This window comes from Rhineura floridana, chromosome 1 (assembly GCF_030035675.1).
Source record: "Rhineura floridana isolate rRhiFlo1 chromosome 1, rRhiFlo1.hap2, whole genome shotgun sequence".
In the NCBI taxonomy this organism is placed as follows: domain Eukaryota; kingdom Metazoa; phylum Chordata; class Lepidosauria; order Squamata; family Rhineuridae; genus Rhineura; species Rhineura floridana.
The window spans coordinates 245,755,910-245,771,952 of NC_084480.1; positions in this window are offsets into that span (position 1 = coordinate 245,755,910).

Genomic DNA, 16,043 nt, shown 5'->3' on the forward strand with positions numbered 1-16,043 from the left:
CAGCCTGTGCTGGTGTTGCACTGAGTATCCAGGTGGGCAAAACTGGATCAGATCAACTCCTCCCAGCTCACCCACCCAGGTCTTGTTAATGTACACCAAATTGGCACCTTCATCCATGATCAGATTATAGATGAGTGTGGTCTTATTGTGTACCAGTGTGGTGTTATACATCACACACAGGCCAATGGGCATAGCAGATGAGCAATGAAGAACCTGTCCATGAGAGGAGTGGGAGCGAGGAACAAGGCATAGATAGCCTTGTCCTCATCTTCTATGATAGTTCACCACCTCCCCATGACCATAACTCCCTCTACCCATGATCACTGAAATTGGGGTCGCATCACCCATGTTCCTCCGTAATAAGAAACACCTGATATGGACACAACAAGAGCCCACCAACAAAACTTACCTGAAGCAATTATCCCAACAGGCCTCTGAAAGATTTTGGAACAGTCAGACCCACTTAGTAACTTTCACACAGGGCACATTTACTATATGGAGGGCAGTTGCCAATTTTTATATATATATTGCTATACATGCAATAAAGCTCAACCAAGATCCTCAAAATTTGTCCACTGTGCTTCTTGAATTATTTCTGTCTTTTTAAAAATTCAGTTTTGTAAGTGTACAAATCAAAATCTTCATAGAAATATAGATGCCTCCTACAATGTACTAATATATAGTTTATACAATTGAAGCATGTAAACATACTGTATATAAATTAATAAAAGGAAAAAACACCAAGACAAAAAATAAAAATATTTCAAAATTATTATTATTATTATTATTATTATTATTAGTGTTTGAAGTTCAGGATGAAAAGGAGGCCTGTTTGGACAAACTGACTTCTGAGAGGGCACTACCACTAAGGAATAATGTGACTATTTATTATGAATGTGTGTAATGTTTACAAAAATAAATGAAATGTGCTACAAGGATTGCTAGAACTCACATTTGAAAGCAGTGACCAGGAACTAGAGCCAGGATCTAGACTGGCTAAGTGGCACTAGGACAAGGGCCCTCATGCCATTATTTCAAACCCATCAATCCCCATCCTTCCCTGCCCCACCTCCCTAGTCACAAGGGTCCTCTTTGTTCAGTCCATTATTAAACGGATCATTGCCTTTGATCCCATGCAACTTCATCTTCTGTTCATTTTTTCTTTACTTATTTAACATTTTCATCCAGCTCATAAACCAAAAAAGGCACACAGAGAGTGGCTTACAAATGTCAGTGGCAAGATTATCTGTGCCCTCAGAAAGAGGTGGGAACAAATTCAGACACTAACTCTAGCCCCAAATCCTAAACAAATTTATTTTAAAATAAATTTATTTCTCCTTTTATTTTTAGTATATGTTATAAAATATGTGAATCTTGAATGCCTATATAATGTGCATGATGATCTTTGTACATATAAATGAGTGGCACTGCAATAAATTAAATCCGACTTTTTAACATATGTGCCTCATTATGCCAGTAGTTAATAGGAGGTGTTCATTTCCAACAACTTATTTCACCTTAATATAGTTTATAGCAATTCATTCTACTATTGTTGGAAAAGACAGAACTCTCCAATCTTCTGCATACTTATTCTGAAAGTTATCATTGAAGAGATTCCTTCACAATAATTTGTTAGAATATCATGTGTGTACAATAACAGAAAAAGTGGATCTACCAAGCAAAACTTTAAACCATTTAGGGCACAATCAAATTTGTACTTATGCCGGGCTGAGGAGAGCTGGATATGGTGGACTCCTGGCTGAGCCGGCAGCATCCCAGCTCAGCTGGGCTTCACCAGGTTCTGCTGGCAGAAGCCGCTCATGCCAGCTCAGCTGCAGCAGAGCTGAGACTCTGCCAGCTCAGCTGGGGGTCACCTGGGGAAGCCCATTACGGCAAAAGGGGTGCCAGCAGTAGCTGGTGTAAGCCCAAAAAAGGGGTGTTCCGGGGCATGTCGGAGGAGGGGTCGAGGAGGGGATTTACGCAACATCCCACTCTTATACAGAACACTCCTGATCTGGGCCAAAGTTACACAGAAGAAAAGGTTGATCTAAGAAAATAATTACAATGGAAGTCTGTGGAGAGCTCTTACTCCTTAGTAGGGGTATTTGTGAGAGCTGGCTTTTACTTTCCTGTCCCCATGCACAGCTCCCGGCTGAGCCTGCGTTCAGCCAGTCTGAAGACTCCCAAACAGCAAATGGATAACGCAGACCTTCCTGCTGGCTCCTCTGCACCCCTTCCGTTGGTTTCCCATCAGCTGAATTGCTCTGTTGCAGTGCAATCTTAAAGCATGTTTACCCAGATATTGCTCAATGGTATTTAGTAGGTGGCTTTTAAGACTGCAGCTTTTTTCTCACAATGGCCTCATTAATCTTATCCCAAAATGTCTTTGCTACTAAGCAAGTCCACCACCTATGAAAATGGCTAACTCAGCCCTTCTACATTTTCACCAAATTGCCTAGTATGACAGAGAAGCCTACTATTATTGCTGGATCCTGCCTTTCCAATAGAAGTATGAAGTCAAACATTTTGTTTGTAAGGCTAGGATCCTGAACTAGGAGCACCATTTAGGGAAAAGTTCCCTGGTTTTTAGACCACATGCTATTATTACTGAGGAACACCTTGACTTCTTGCCAACTTACTGATTCTAAACACCCACTGATTATTAAATGATCAATTAAATGGATTTAAATTTGAGGCATACATGCCAAAAGTCCAAGTCTGTTTGTTCAAAGTCAAAGAGTGATTGCTTGCCCTGAGTTGATAACACTGCTTAATTATTAGAAAGATCTTTATTATTATTATTATTTGCAAAGTAACCTCTCTTCCCATGCTTTTTCACAGTTTAATCTTGAATTTATTCAAGAGATGGACTTTAAACCTACTGAACCTCTTTGCCCACTGTGCCAATTGAAATGTGGTATGCCACAATCCTAGTGGAAACATTCCAAAAGAATCAGATGCACTTAAGCCCATTGATATCGTGAAGAATTCATTGACAATTACTCCTGAGTGATAGAGAGCACAGCCAAGCTTTTTTTAAATCAAATAAAAGAATTCTATAGATTTGTATTTATTATGTAATTGCAGGTGTTTGGCCTATATATTATAGGGACTGATGCATCTATGGATAGATGGCTGTGTGCAAGTCTGGCAAGTTTTTTTAAAGGAAGTTACAGTAAATACTGCTTGGGTGAAAGAAGCAGCAAGGCAAATATTTTATTTGCCAGTAGTCAGAAGAAGCAAAAAGCACATCCATCAATTTCAAGTACAATCAGATCTATCTGTCTTGTGGGAGTCCATGAAAAAGGGAAGATTCTCTGACTCACAGGAACAATGGAATGCACTGGGAAAGAAAATGAAACATGTATCCAATGGTGTCCATGCTTGAGTGGCATGGACTTCTGTTTGCATAACAGGACTTCCAACTTTCTCTCCTCCTTTTGCAGATACCTCCCCCCTGCATCTGCATGTGCAATATTGGATCCACCCAAGATAATCAGGAGGAAAAATACAACCAACATGACTGTGCAGCTATACCCAGATTGTAGAGAATTACTGTTCCCACACAACCTTGTGTGCTAAATAACTGTAATTCTTCATATACCTGTATTGTATGTAAATATACAGTGATTTATAAAGGCATTTCCCCAGAATGATTTACAGCATGGTCCAAATGGATCTCAGCCGTTCCTCCACAATACTCTTACAAGTAAGATGTCAGTACCCATCCACATATCTCCATGTTATTTTCTATAGTGAATAAAATCTACTAGGCACTGAACGAGAGAGAGAGAGAGAGAGAGAGAGAGAACCTATGTCTGCAGACGCGCAGTCTAATTATTAGACTCTAATAGGTGAAAGTACATCAGGTGGATTATACTTTTGGCAGGATTATGGTATGGAACGGTCACTATACTTCAGCACTTCTTGCTTTTTAATCCTTCTAAATGTGTTCTTCCCAGTATGATTTGACTATCAAGGAAGGCACAACCTCTCAAAAACTTTTTTAAAACAAAGAAAAAGCATTCATAAGATGCTACAGCATTTTGGAAAGATTAGAATGTGTGTGAGAAAACAGGTGTATGCAACAGAAACTACGCAAGTGTGAATGATATGCAGTAGGAGCCTGTATGACAAACACAACTGCCATTGATTGGCTGATGGGCTGATTGATTTTATTTTTTAAAAGCATTTCTAAACTGCTTCATCTTTTTAAAAAACAACATAAAACAATAAAACAGTATTTATTTTATTTAAAATACTTATACCCTGCCCTTCTTCCGAGGAACTCAGGGCGGCTCACAATTAAAACAATAAACAATCAGAACAACCAATATACATGTTAAAAACAATTAAAAATAGATTAAATCAAAATAGATTAAAACTATAACATTTTCAGTTAAAAGCCTGCCTAAATAAAACAGTCTTCACCTGGGCGCGAAAGGATGATAGCGAGGAAGCCAACCGAACCTCGCTAGGGAGGGAATTCCACAATCTAGGGGCAGCCATCGAAAAGGCCCTATTCTGTGTCTCAGCAAGAAGAACTTGCGAGAAAGATGGAATAGTAAGGAGGGCCTCACCAGATGATCTTAAAATCCGGACAGGTTCATAGAGGGAGACACGGTCTAACAGATAGCCTGGACCTAAGCCGTATAAGGCTTTATAGGTCAAAACCAGCACTTTGAATTGTGCCCGGAAACAGATTGGCAGCCAGTGGAGCTGGTACAGCAAAGGAGTAGTATGTTCTTTGAACCCAGCTCCAGTTAACATTCTGGCTGCCGCTCTTTGTACCAATTTAAGTTTCCGAGCAGTCTTCAAGGGCAGCCCTACATAGAGCGCGTTACAGTAGTCTAATCGGGATGTAACTAAGGCATGTGTTACCGTAGTCAAGTCTGACAGGTCAAGGAACGGGCGCAGCTGGCGCACTAATCTTAATTGAGCGAAGGCACTCCCGGCCACAGCAGAGACCTGCGCCTCCAAGCTCAAAGTCAAGTCCAGGAGTACTCCCAAGCTGCGAACTTGAGATTTCAGGGGGAGTGTAACCCCGACCAGCACAAGTTGAATCCCTATTCCCTGATCCGCCCTCTGACTGACAAGGAGCACCTCTGTCTTGTCAGGATTTAGTTTCAACTTGTTCGTCCCCATCCAGTCCATCACTGATACCAGGCAGCGGTTTAGGACCTGGACGGCTTCCTTGGTTTCATTAGGTAGAAAGGAGGAATAGAGTTGGGTGTCATCCGCATATTGGTGACACCGAACCCCAAAACTCTGGATAACCTCTCCCAGCGGTTTCATGTAGATATTAAATAGTATGGGGGACAGGACTGAACCCTGGGGGACCCCATAGGTCAATGGCCAAGGGGTCGAGCAGGTATCCCCCATAACCACCTTCTGGGTTTGCCCCTCTAGGAAGGATCGGAGCCACCGTAGCACCATGCCTCCAAGTCCCATCCCAGCGAGGCGACCCAGGAGGATACCATGGTCGATGGTATCGAAAGCGGCTGAGAGGTCCAGTAGAACCAACAGGGACACACTCCCCCTGTCCAGTTCCCTGCATAGGTCATCCACCAAGGCGACCAAAGCCGTCTCAGTCCCATAGCCGGGCCTGAAACCAGATTGAAATGGATCTAGATAATCCGTCTCATCCAAAAATCTCTGGAGCTGGGCGGTTACCACTCGTTCTATTATCTTGCCCAAAAAAGGAATATTGGAGACTGGACGATAGTTACCTAATAATGAGGGGTCAAGGGAGGATTTTTTCAGCAAAGGTCTTATTACAGCTTCCTTTAGACAGGGTGGTAATCTGCCCTGTTGTAGAGAGGCGTTGATCACTTCCTTGACCCACTCGACCAGTCCATTTCTGGCATTTTTTATAAGCCAGGATGGGCAAGGATCTAACATACAGGTGGTAGGACGCGCCTCTCCAAGGATTTTGTCCACATCCTCGGGTTGAACAAGTTGAAAGGAATCCATTCTAATTATACAAGTAGAGGCCAAAGTTACATCCACAGAGACTGTATTAATTTTGGCGTCTAAGTCAGAGCGAATCTGAGCGACTTTATCTGCAAAATATCGAGCAAACTCGTGACAGCGGGCTGTTGAGTGGTCAGCATCATATTCATGTGGGTCAGAACTTAAAAGACTCTTGACCACTCGGAACAGTTCCGCAGGACGAGAGTTAGCAGATGCAATGGTGGCGGAGAAGAAAGATTTCTTCTGAGCCCGCATTGCTGCGGAATAGGTCTTTAAATAGCTTCTAGCCCGTTTTCGGTCAGATTCGCTCAGAGTTTTCCGCCAACGTTGCTCTAGTCTCCTTCTTTCGCGTTTCATCGCCGTCAGCTCTCCAGTAAACCAAGGGGCAGATTTATCTCCGATCCGCGGAAGGAGACGCTTAGGAGCGATTGTGTCTACCGCCCTGGTCATTTCCTCATTCCAGAGGTCGGCCAAGGCTTTGACAGAATCACCTGCCGAGGTGACAGGAAAGTCCCCAAGAGCCGTCAGGAAACCATCTGGATCCATCAGTCTCCTGGGGCGGACCATTTTAATAGGTCCCCCACCCCTGCAGAGGTTCTGAGTCCCAGTAAGCCTAAACCTGACCAGGTAGTGGTCTGTCCATGACAACGGAACTAATGAGAGTTCCTCCACCCCCAGATCACAAATATCCCGTCCAACACAGAAGACCAGGTCCAAGGTATGACCAGCGGCATGAGTGGGGCCTGATATTACTTGGGACAGACCCATGGTTGCCATGGAGGCCATGAAATCCTGAGCCACTCCAGAAAGGGCAACATCGGCATGGATATTGAAGTCGCCCAATACTACAAGCCTAGGGGACTCCAATACCAACTGCGAGATTATCCCGGTTAGCTCAGGAAGGGAGACAGTTGGGCAGCGGGGTGGGCGGTACACCAACAGAATCCCTATTCTGTCCCGGGCACCCAACTTCAAATAAACGCATTCGAATCCTGAGGACTGTGGGAGAGGATACCTGGCCAGGTGAATGGTATCTCGAAAGACCACTGCGACTCCGCCTCCCCGACCCCCGGGTCTAGCCTGCTGATATACAGAGAACCCAGGAGGACAGAGCTGGGAAAGATTACCCCCCCAGCCTCATCCAACCAGGTCTCTGTAATACACGCCAGGTCAGCGTATCATAAGAGAGCGGCGCGGCATGGCTTACCGTTTTTCCAGCCTTCACCGTTGGCGCCGCGGCTTTGGGTTGCCTTGCCTTTGCTGCCGTTGGGTCGTGGACCGGGCTGTTGTGCTGCATTCGAGCGGTCTGGGTGCTGCCGTCGTTGCTGCTTGCCGCTTTTTGCCACTTGCGGCTGCTGCGGGGCGTCTTTGCCGCCGTCGTCGCTGCTCCTTCTCTGGTCCTCTGGCTTCTGGCCGCTGTGGCACGGCTGTTCTTGGGCCGCTGTCGTCGTGGGTGCTGTTGCCGCTTGGGTTTTTGCCCTGTCGCTGCCCTGCTCGTTCTGCTCGTTCTGCTCCCGCCTTGCTGCGTTGTCGGCCGTCGCTGTTCTCGCTGGTTGTGTGGACGTTGCTTTTGCCATCGCTGTCTCCGCCATTTTCGCCATCATTGTCATCGGAGGTGGTGCGGGTCGTCATCTGTCTTTGGGGGCGTGAATGCTACATTTGCTGCTCTGGGATGCTGTGTGACTCTGTCCCTTTGTTTCATCGTCGTCTGGCCATCATTGCTGCTGTTGCTGCGGCTCCTTTAAGTGCGGCTCTGTTGCTATTATAGCTTAGCCTCTGAGATTGTAACATCTTGTCTCATTGCTGCCACCTGGAGGCATGTGTATTATGTGTGAATGATTGACTTGTGATGTATGTGAGTTTTTATTTGGAAGTTTTGTAGTTATTTTAATACTGTTTGATTGTATTATATGTATGTTTATTGTAGTGCGTGATTGATTCAGTGTGTGTGTGTCTGTGTGTGAATTTTAGTGTGTATTGGTGTGAATGTGCATTGTGTGGGTGACTGTGATTTGGTGAGTGTGTATTGTGTGTTTTATTGGTTTTAATATGTGCCTGGGAGAGAGTATTATACATCGACCGGGGAGACTTTCGGGGGCCCCAATTAGCGTAGTGACGGGTAATGGGAGGTACGGCGTTGTGAGGAGAACGTGCCAGATAAGGGGAACTCGTCCCAGACAAGTAGTGTCTGTGACCTGTTCCGGTTCTCCTCACATCCCCAGGACTGCTGGTTGTCCTATCAGTCAGCCTTCGGATCTCCATGTGCTGTTGTTAAACGCCAGGTCGGTTCACCATAAGATCTCCCTTGTTCATGATTTAATTGTGGAGGAGGCGGCCGACCTGGCGTGCATAACTGAAACCTGGGTGGGCGATCAGGGAGGAGTTGCTCTTTCCCAGCTCTGCCCACCTGGGTATACGGTTCAGCATCATGGTAGAACCGAAGGACGGGGAGGTGGGGTTGCTGTGGTCCATAGGAGTTCTTTCTCACTCACCAAGCACCCTGTCCAGGTGTCGACTGGTTTGGAGTGTCTCCACCTTGTGCTGGGCCAGAGAGACAGACTGGGAATTTTGTTGGTGTACCGCCCACCCTGCTGCCCAACAAATTCCCTAACTGAGCTGACAGAGGTAGTCTCGGAGGTATTGCTGCGGTCCCCTAGACTATTGGTACTGGGGGACTTCAACATCCATGCCGAGACTGCTCTATCTGGGGCGGCTCAGGACTTCATGGCCTCCATGACAACCATGGGGCTGTCTCAGGTTGTTACTGGCCCAACACATGTGTCGGGACATACTCTTGATTTGATCTTCGCCACTGGACATGGAGATGGTGATCTGGTGGTTGGGGGTTTTTCATCTACCCCATTGTCATGGACAGATCACCGCTTGCTGAAGTTTAGGCTCACAGCGACCCTTTCCCTCTGCAAGGGTGGGGGACCTATTAAATTGGTCCGCCCCCGGAGACTAATGGATCCTGAGGGTTTCCAAAGGGCTCTGGGGGATTTCCCGACTGAGAAGACTGGCGCTCCTGTCGAAGCCCTGGTCGGATTGTGGAATACGGAGATGACCCGGGCGGTTGACACGATCGCTCCCATGCGCCCCCTCCTATGTAGAGCTCATACAGCTCCATGGTATACCGTGGAGCTGAGAGTGATGAAGCAAGAAAGGAGGAGGCTTGAGTGCAGATGGAGGCGAACTCCTGACGAATGCAATTATGCCTTGGTGAGTGCCTCTTCTAAGCGGTATATAGTAGCGGTGAGGGCAGCAAAAAAGAGATATTTTGCTGCCACAATTAAGGCATCTCTCTCCCGCCCGGCGGAGCTCTTTAAAATCGTACGAGGGCTTTTACATTCTGGCCCTCGGGATATTATGGATTCATCTGTAGCCCGCTGTGATGAGTTCACGAGGCACTTCCAGGATAAGATTGCATGCATTCGCTGGGACTTAGACTCCAATATTATGGCAGTGGGATCTAATGAAGCATCCAGAACACGGTCTTGTCCTTGTTTATTGGATGAGTTTCAGTCTGTACAGCTTGAGGATGTTGACAAGATCCTTGGACTGGTGCGGGCGACCACATCTGTGCTGGACCCTTGCCCCTCTTGGCTGGTGAAAGCTGGCAGGACCGGAACCGCTGGCTGGGCCAAGGAGATAATAAACGCCTCTCTGAGAGAGGGAGTGGTCCCTGACTGCCTAAAAGAGGCGGTTGTGAGACCGCTCCTGAAGAAACCCTCTTTGGACCCAGATCACCTGAACAATTATAGACCTGTGGCGAATGTTCCGTTCCTGGGCAAGGTGCTAGAACGGGTGGTTGCCGGCCAGCTCCAGGGGCTCTTGGATGACACTGATTATCTTGATCCATTTCAATCCGGTTTCAGGCCCGGTTTTGGCACCGAAACAGCCTTGGTCGCCCTGTATGATGACCTTTGTCGGGAGAGAGACAGGGGGAGTGTGACTCTGTTGATTCTCCTTGATCTCTCAGCTGCTTTTGATACCATCGACCATGGTATCCTTCTGGGAAGACTCACGGAGTTGGGAGTTGGGGGTACTGCTTGGCAGTGGCTCCGCTCCTACTTGGTGGGTCACCACCAGAAGGTAGTGCTTGGGGAACACTGCTCGATGCCCTGGACTCTCCATTGTGGAGTCCCGCAGGAATCGGTACTGTCCCCCATGCTTTTCAACATCTACAAGAAGCCGCTGGGTGCGGTCATCAGGAGTTTTGGGGTGTGTTGCCATCAGTACGCTGATGACACGCAGCTCTATTTCTCCTTTTCATCCTCTTCAGGTGAGGCTGTTAACGTGCTAAACCGCTGCCTGGCCGCGATAATGGACTGGATGGGAGCTAACAGACTGAAGCTCAATCCAGACAAGACCGAGACGCTGTTGGTGAGTGCCTTCTCTGCCCAGATGGAGGATGTTCATCCTGTTCTTGATGGGGTTACACTCCCCTTGAAGGAACAGGTGCGTAGCTTGGGGGTTCTTTTTGATCCTTCCTTGTCACTTGAGGCCCAGGTGGCCTCGGTGGCACGGAATGCTTTCTACCATCTTCGCCTGGTAGCCCAGCTACGTCCCTATCTGGACAGTGATGACCTCGCCTCAGTTCTTCATGCTCTGGTAACTTCTAGACTGGACTACTGCAATGCGCTCTACGTTGGGCTGCCCTTGAAGACTGTTCGGAAACTACAACTAGTCCAGAATGCAGCGGCCAGATTGCTGACGCAGACCAGAAGGTCCGCTCATATAACACCTGTTCTGGCCCGTCTGCACTGGCTTCCTGTTTGTTTCCGGGCTAGATTCAAAGTGCTGGTTTTGACCTATAAAGCCCTACACGGCATGGGACTGCAATACCTGGTGGACTGCCTCTCCCAATATGAACCTACCCGGACACTGCGCTCAACATCTAAGGCCCTCCTCCGAGTCCCATCCCATCGAGAAGCTCGGAGGGTGGTGACTAGAACCAGGGCCTTTTCTGTGGTGGCCTCCGAACTGTGGAACAGCCTCCCTGATGAGGTGCGCCTGGCGCCGATGCTACTATCTTTTCGGCGCCAGGTGAAAACCTTTTTATACTCCCAGGCATTTTAATGTGTGTTTTAATGGTATTTTCATCATTATTTGTATTTTTGGATGTTGTTTGGTTCTTTTATTGTTTGTTTGTTTTGTTTTCTTGATTTATTGTATTTATTGTATTTATATATTGCTTGTTTTTTATCTTTTTGTACACCGCCCAGAGAGCCTTCAGGCTTAGGGCGGTATATAAATTAAATTAAATAAATAATAAAAATAAATAAATAAATAAATAAAATAAACATGAAGACGCCCACAGAAAAACATTAACATAAAACCAGATTAAAAACAGAAATTCAATAGTAAAAAGGTCCAGTCTTATGGGTCAGGGGAAGCTATATCAACTGCAACTGATTTGGCATTTATGTAGTCTTCTTTCTGTACCTCCTACAGAAGGAAATCACGTCACCTGGACAGGTTTAGAAGAAATAAAAAAAGAAAGAGAAACAGAGGTTTTATATTTTATATATTTTAAAAGCCTAATCCTTTGCACACTTACCTAGAAGTAAGTCCCACTGAACTCATTGGGCCTTCTGAGTAAACAAATATGGGCTTGAGCAGCATGTATTTTATTTTAATGCTCCAGACGGGAAAACTTTTGTCGGTTTTTGATGTTGTTGTTGTTGTTGAAGACCTTTGGCAGCTTAAGCAAAACTTTTAAACTTTTAAACTCTGAACCCATGTGAACTTCATTTGATTTATGAATTATTAAATGTAGCACTAGAGTTGGCGTCTTCTCTTTTCAGCTACAAGAAACTTTACTTTAAAAGCTGCAGGCTTAGTGAAATAGCTGCCTGAAAATGCTTACAATGCTAGTTTATCAAGGAAGCATTCCACATAATGTGGGTTAGGCAAACCTTCAGTAAAATACTTCGGAACAAGCACAGATTGAAAAATGGAAATGGACTGCCTTCAAGTCGATTCTGGCTTATGGCGACCCTATGAATAGGGTTTTCATGGTAAGCGGTATTCAGAGGGGGTTTACCATTGCCTTCCTCTGAGGCTGAGAGGCAGTGACTGGCCCAAGGTCACCCAGTGAGCTTCATGGCTGTGTGGGGATTCGAACCCTGGTCTCCGGGGTAATAGTCCAACAGAAGCCATAGCTTGATAGAATACCATAGCTTGATACTGCTTTGCATATATATAAAGTCATAGGAACACAGGATTGGTCCATCTAGCTCAGTATTGCATTGTCTACACTGACTTGCAGTGGCTCTCCGGGGTTTTAGACAGGGGCCATTTCCGGCCCTACCTGGAGATGCCAGGAATTAACCCTGAGATCTTCTGCATGCAAAACAGATGCCCCACCTTTCAACTGCAGATCTTTCCTAGGTTCAGACCCTGGCATCACCAGTTAAATAGATAATAGCGCTAGGAAAGGCTTCTGCTTGAGTCTTCAGGAGAGCCATACTTAGTCAGAGTAGAGCAGGATAGTCAATGTGGTGTCCTCCGGATGCTGTTGGACTACAATTTCTGTCAGCCCAGCCAACATGGCCAATGTCAAGGATGATGTGCTTTGTAATCCAACAACATCCGGAGGGCAACATGTCAGCAGCCCCTGGAGTATACTGGGCTAGATATTTATTTATTTATTTATTTATATCCCACCCTTCCTCCCAGCAGGAGCCCAATGATAAGCCAATGGTCTGCCTGATGTTTACTGTTATTTGAAGTTTAGGAACTTACTGAGAATATATGAGATACCCAGGACCAGCCAAATAGGCCCATAGCTCAGCTTGAAAATGTAGTATTCCAGTCACTAAGAGCAAAGGGGGAAAACTGATTCACAACATTGATTTTATTTATTTATTTATTTATTGTACTTATATACCGTCCCATAGCCAAAGCTCTCTGGGCTATACAATATACAAATTTAAAAACACATCTTTTAAAACAATTTAAAACACAATTTAAAAATTTAAAACAATTTAAAACACATGCTAAAATGCCTGGGAGAAGAGGAAAGTCTTGACCTGGTGCCGAAAAGATAACAGTGTTGGCGCCAGGCGCACCTCGTCGACAAAATCATTCAATAATTTGGGGGCCACCACTGAGAAGGCCCTCTCCCTTGTTGCCACCCTCCCAGCTTCCCTCAGAGGAGGCACCTTGGGCAGGACCTTTGACCTTGAACGTAGTGTACGGGTGGGTTCGTATTGGGAGAGGTGTTCCATCAGGTATTGTGGTCCCAAGCCATGTAAAGCTTTATAGGTCAAAACCAGCACCTTGAATCGAGCTCGGAAACATACAGGCAGCCAATGCAAGCGGGCCAGAATCTGTTTTATATGTTTGGACCATCTAGTCCCTGTTACCAATCTGGCCGCTGCATTTTGCATAAGCTGCAGTTTCCGAACTGTCTTCAAAGGCAGCTCCACATAGAGTGCATTGCAGTAATCTAATTTGGAGGTTACCAGAGCATGGACAACTGAATCCAGGTTATCCCTGTCCAGATAGGGACGTAGCTGGGCCACCAACCAAAGTTGGTAGAAGGCACTCTGTGCCACTGAGACTACCTGAGCCTCAAGTGACAGAGATTGTTCTAGGAGAACTCCCAAGCTACGAACCTGCTCCTTCAGGGGGAGTGCAACCCCATCCAGAACAGGTTGGACATCCACCATCTGATCAGAAGAACCACCCACCTAGCAGCATCTCAGTCTTGTCAGGATTGAGCCTCAGTTTATTAGCCCTCATCCAGTCCATTGTCACAGCCAGGCACCGGTTCAGCACATTGACAGCCTCACCTGAAGAAGATGAAAAGGAGAAATAGAGCTGCGTGTCATCAGCATACTGATGGCAACACACTCCAAAGCTCCGGATGACCGCACCCAACGGTTTCATGTAGATGTTGAACAGCATGGGGGACAGAACTGACCCCTGTGGAACCCCATACTGGAGAGTCCAGGGTTCCGAGCAATGTTCCCCAAGCACCACCTTCTGGAGGCGACCTGCCAAGTAGGAGTGGAACCACTGCAATGCAGTACCTCCCACTCCCAACTCAGCCAGTCTTCCCAGAAGGATACCATGGTTGATGGTATCGAAAGCTGCTGAGAGATCAAGGAGAATCAACAGAGTCACACTCCCCCTGTCTCTCTCCCAACAAAGGTCATCATACAGGGTGACCAAGGCTGTTTCTGTGCCAAAACCAGGCCTGAAACCCGTCTGAAATGGATCCAGATAATTGGTCTCATCCAAGAGTGTCTGGAGCTGGCCCGCAACCACTCATTCAAGGACCTTGCCCAGGAATGGAACATTTGCTACCAGCCTATAGTTATTAAGATTTTCTGGATCCAAGGAGGGTCTCTTCAGGAGTGGTCTCACTACCGCCTCTTTCAGGTAGCCAGGGATCACAGAGAGGCATTAATCACTTCCCTGGCCCAGCCGGCTGTTCCATCTCTGCTAGCTTTTATTAGCCAAGAAGGGCAAGGATCCAGTACAGAAGTGGTTGCACAAACCTGTCCAAGCACCTTGTCAATGTCCTCAAGCTGCACCAACTGAAACTCATCCAAGAAATCGGGACAAGGCTGTGCTCTGGATACCTCGCTTGATTCACCTGCTATAACACTGGAGTCTAAGTCCTGGCGGATGCTAAAGATTTTGTCCTGGAAGTGCCTAGCAAATTCATTACAGCGGGCCTCAGATGGTTCTACCATGTCCCTGGGGCCAGAGTGTAATAGCCCCCGGACAATTCTGAAGAGCTCCACTGGGCGGCAGATTGATGATTTGATAGTGGCAGCAAAAAATTGGTTTTATGCTGCCCTTACTGCCCCTAAGTACAACTTACCATAGGCACTTACCAGTGTATAATTGTATCCACTAGGAGTTTGTCTCCATCTGCACTCAAGCTGTCTCCTATATTGTTTCATCACTCTCAGCTCTGGGGTATACCATGGAGCCGTACGAGCTCTACACAGGAGAGGGCGCTCAGGAGCAATCATGTCAACCGCCCAGATCATTTCTGTATTCCACAGTTCAACCAGGGTTTCAACAGGAGCGCCAGCCCTATCAGCCAGAAAACTCCTAGAGCCCTTTGGAAACCATCCGGATCCATTAGTCTCTGGTGGCGGACCAACTTAATAGATCCCCCACCCTTGCAGAGGGAAAAGCTGCTGTGAGCAGTGATCTGTCCATGACAGAGGCACTGATGTAAGACCCCCCACATTCAGATCATCAAGTCCATGTCCAGTTGCAAAAACCAAATCTAGAGTATGCCCTGCTACATGTGTTGGGCCTATGGCATATTGGGAGAGTCCCATGGTTGTCATTGAGACCATGAAATCCTGAGTCTGATGTCTTCTAGCACAGTAGTAAGCCTGTTTACTCAGAAGCAAGCTCCACTGAACTTAATGACACTTACTTCTTAGTAAGTGTGCATCAGACTGCAACTCAGGTTGCAGAGAGGCCTGACGTTTAAGGAAATTTTAAGGATAGGAAAGCCACTCATGGAAATGGGAACAGTCTGCCTGACTCCCTGAGTCAGCATGTCAGATATATTTATGTTCTAAGTTGCCAAGGAACTGTCTAAACCAAGCCACTGAAACTTAATATATATATAAACTATGGGCACTATTGATTAATGTGTATTGTGAGCATTCACACGGTAATGATTAATTCCCCTGAAGTTCTGTATCAGAATGTGCACACCAGAGTGCATAACTAGGGATAGAGTCTCTTGAAGCAGAGGGGATTTCTCCACAATTTCAGAATATCATACATTTTATTTATTTATTACATTTCTACCCTGCCTTTCTTTTCATGATAGAAACCCAAGGCGGCTTACATATGGTTCCCAGGCCGTCTCCCATCCAGGCACTGACCAGACCGGACCCTGCTTAGCTTCAGCAGGGAGCTAGCCTTATGTGCCTTCAGACCATAGCCTGGGATAAATTTTGAACTTTGGGTTAAATTTTGAACATAACATTTGAAATATGACAAAGACAGGGATCATGCCTTTGAGTGCATGCACAGCCGATGTTTAGTGCATAAAAATGTAGAGTTTATGTTAGCATATTGGA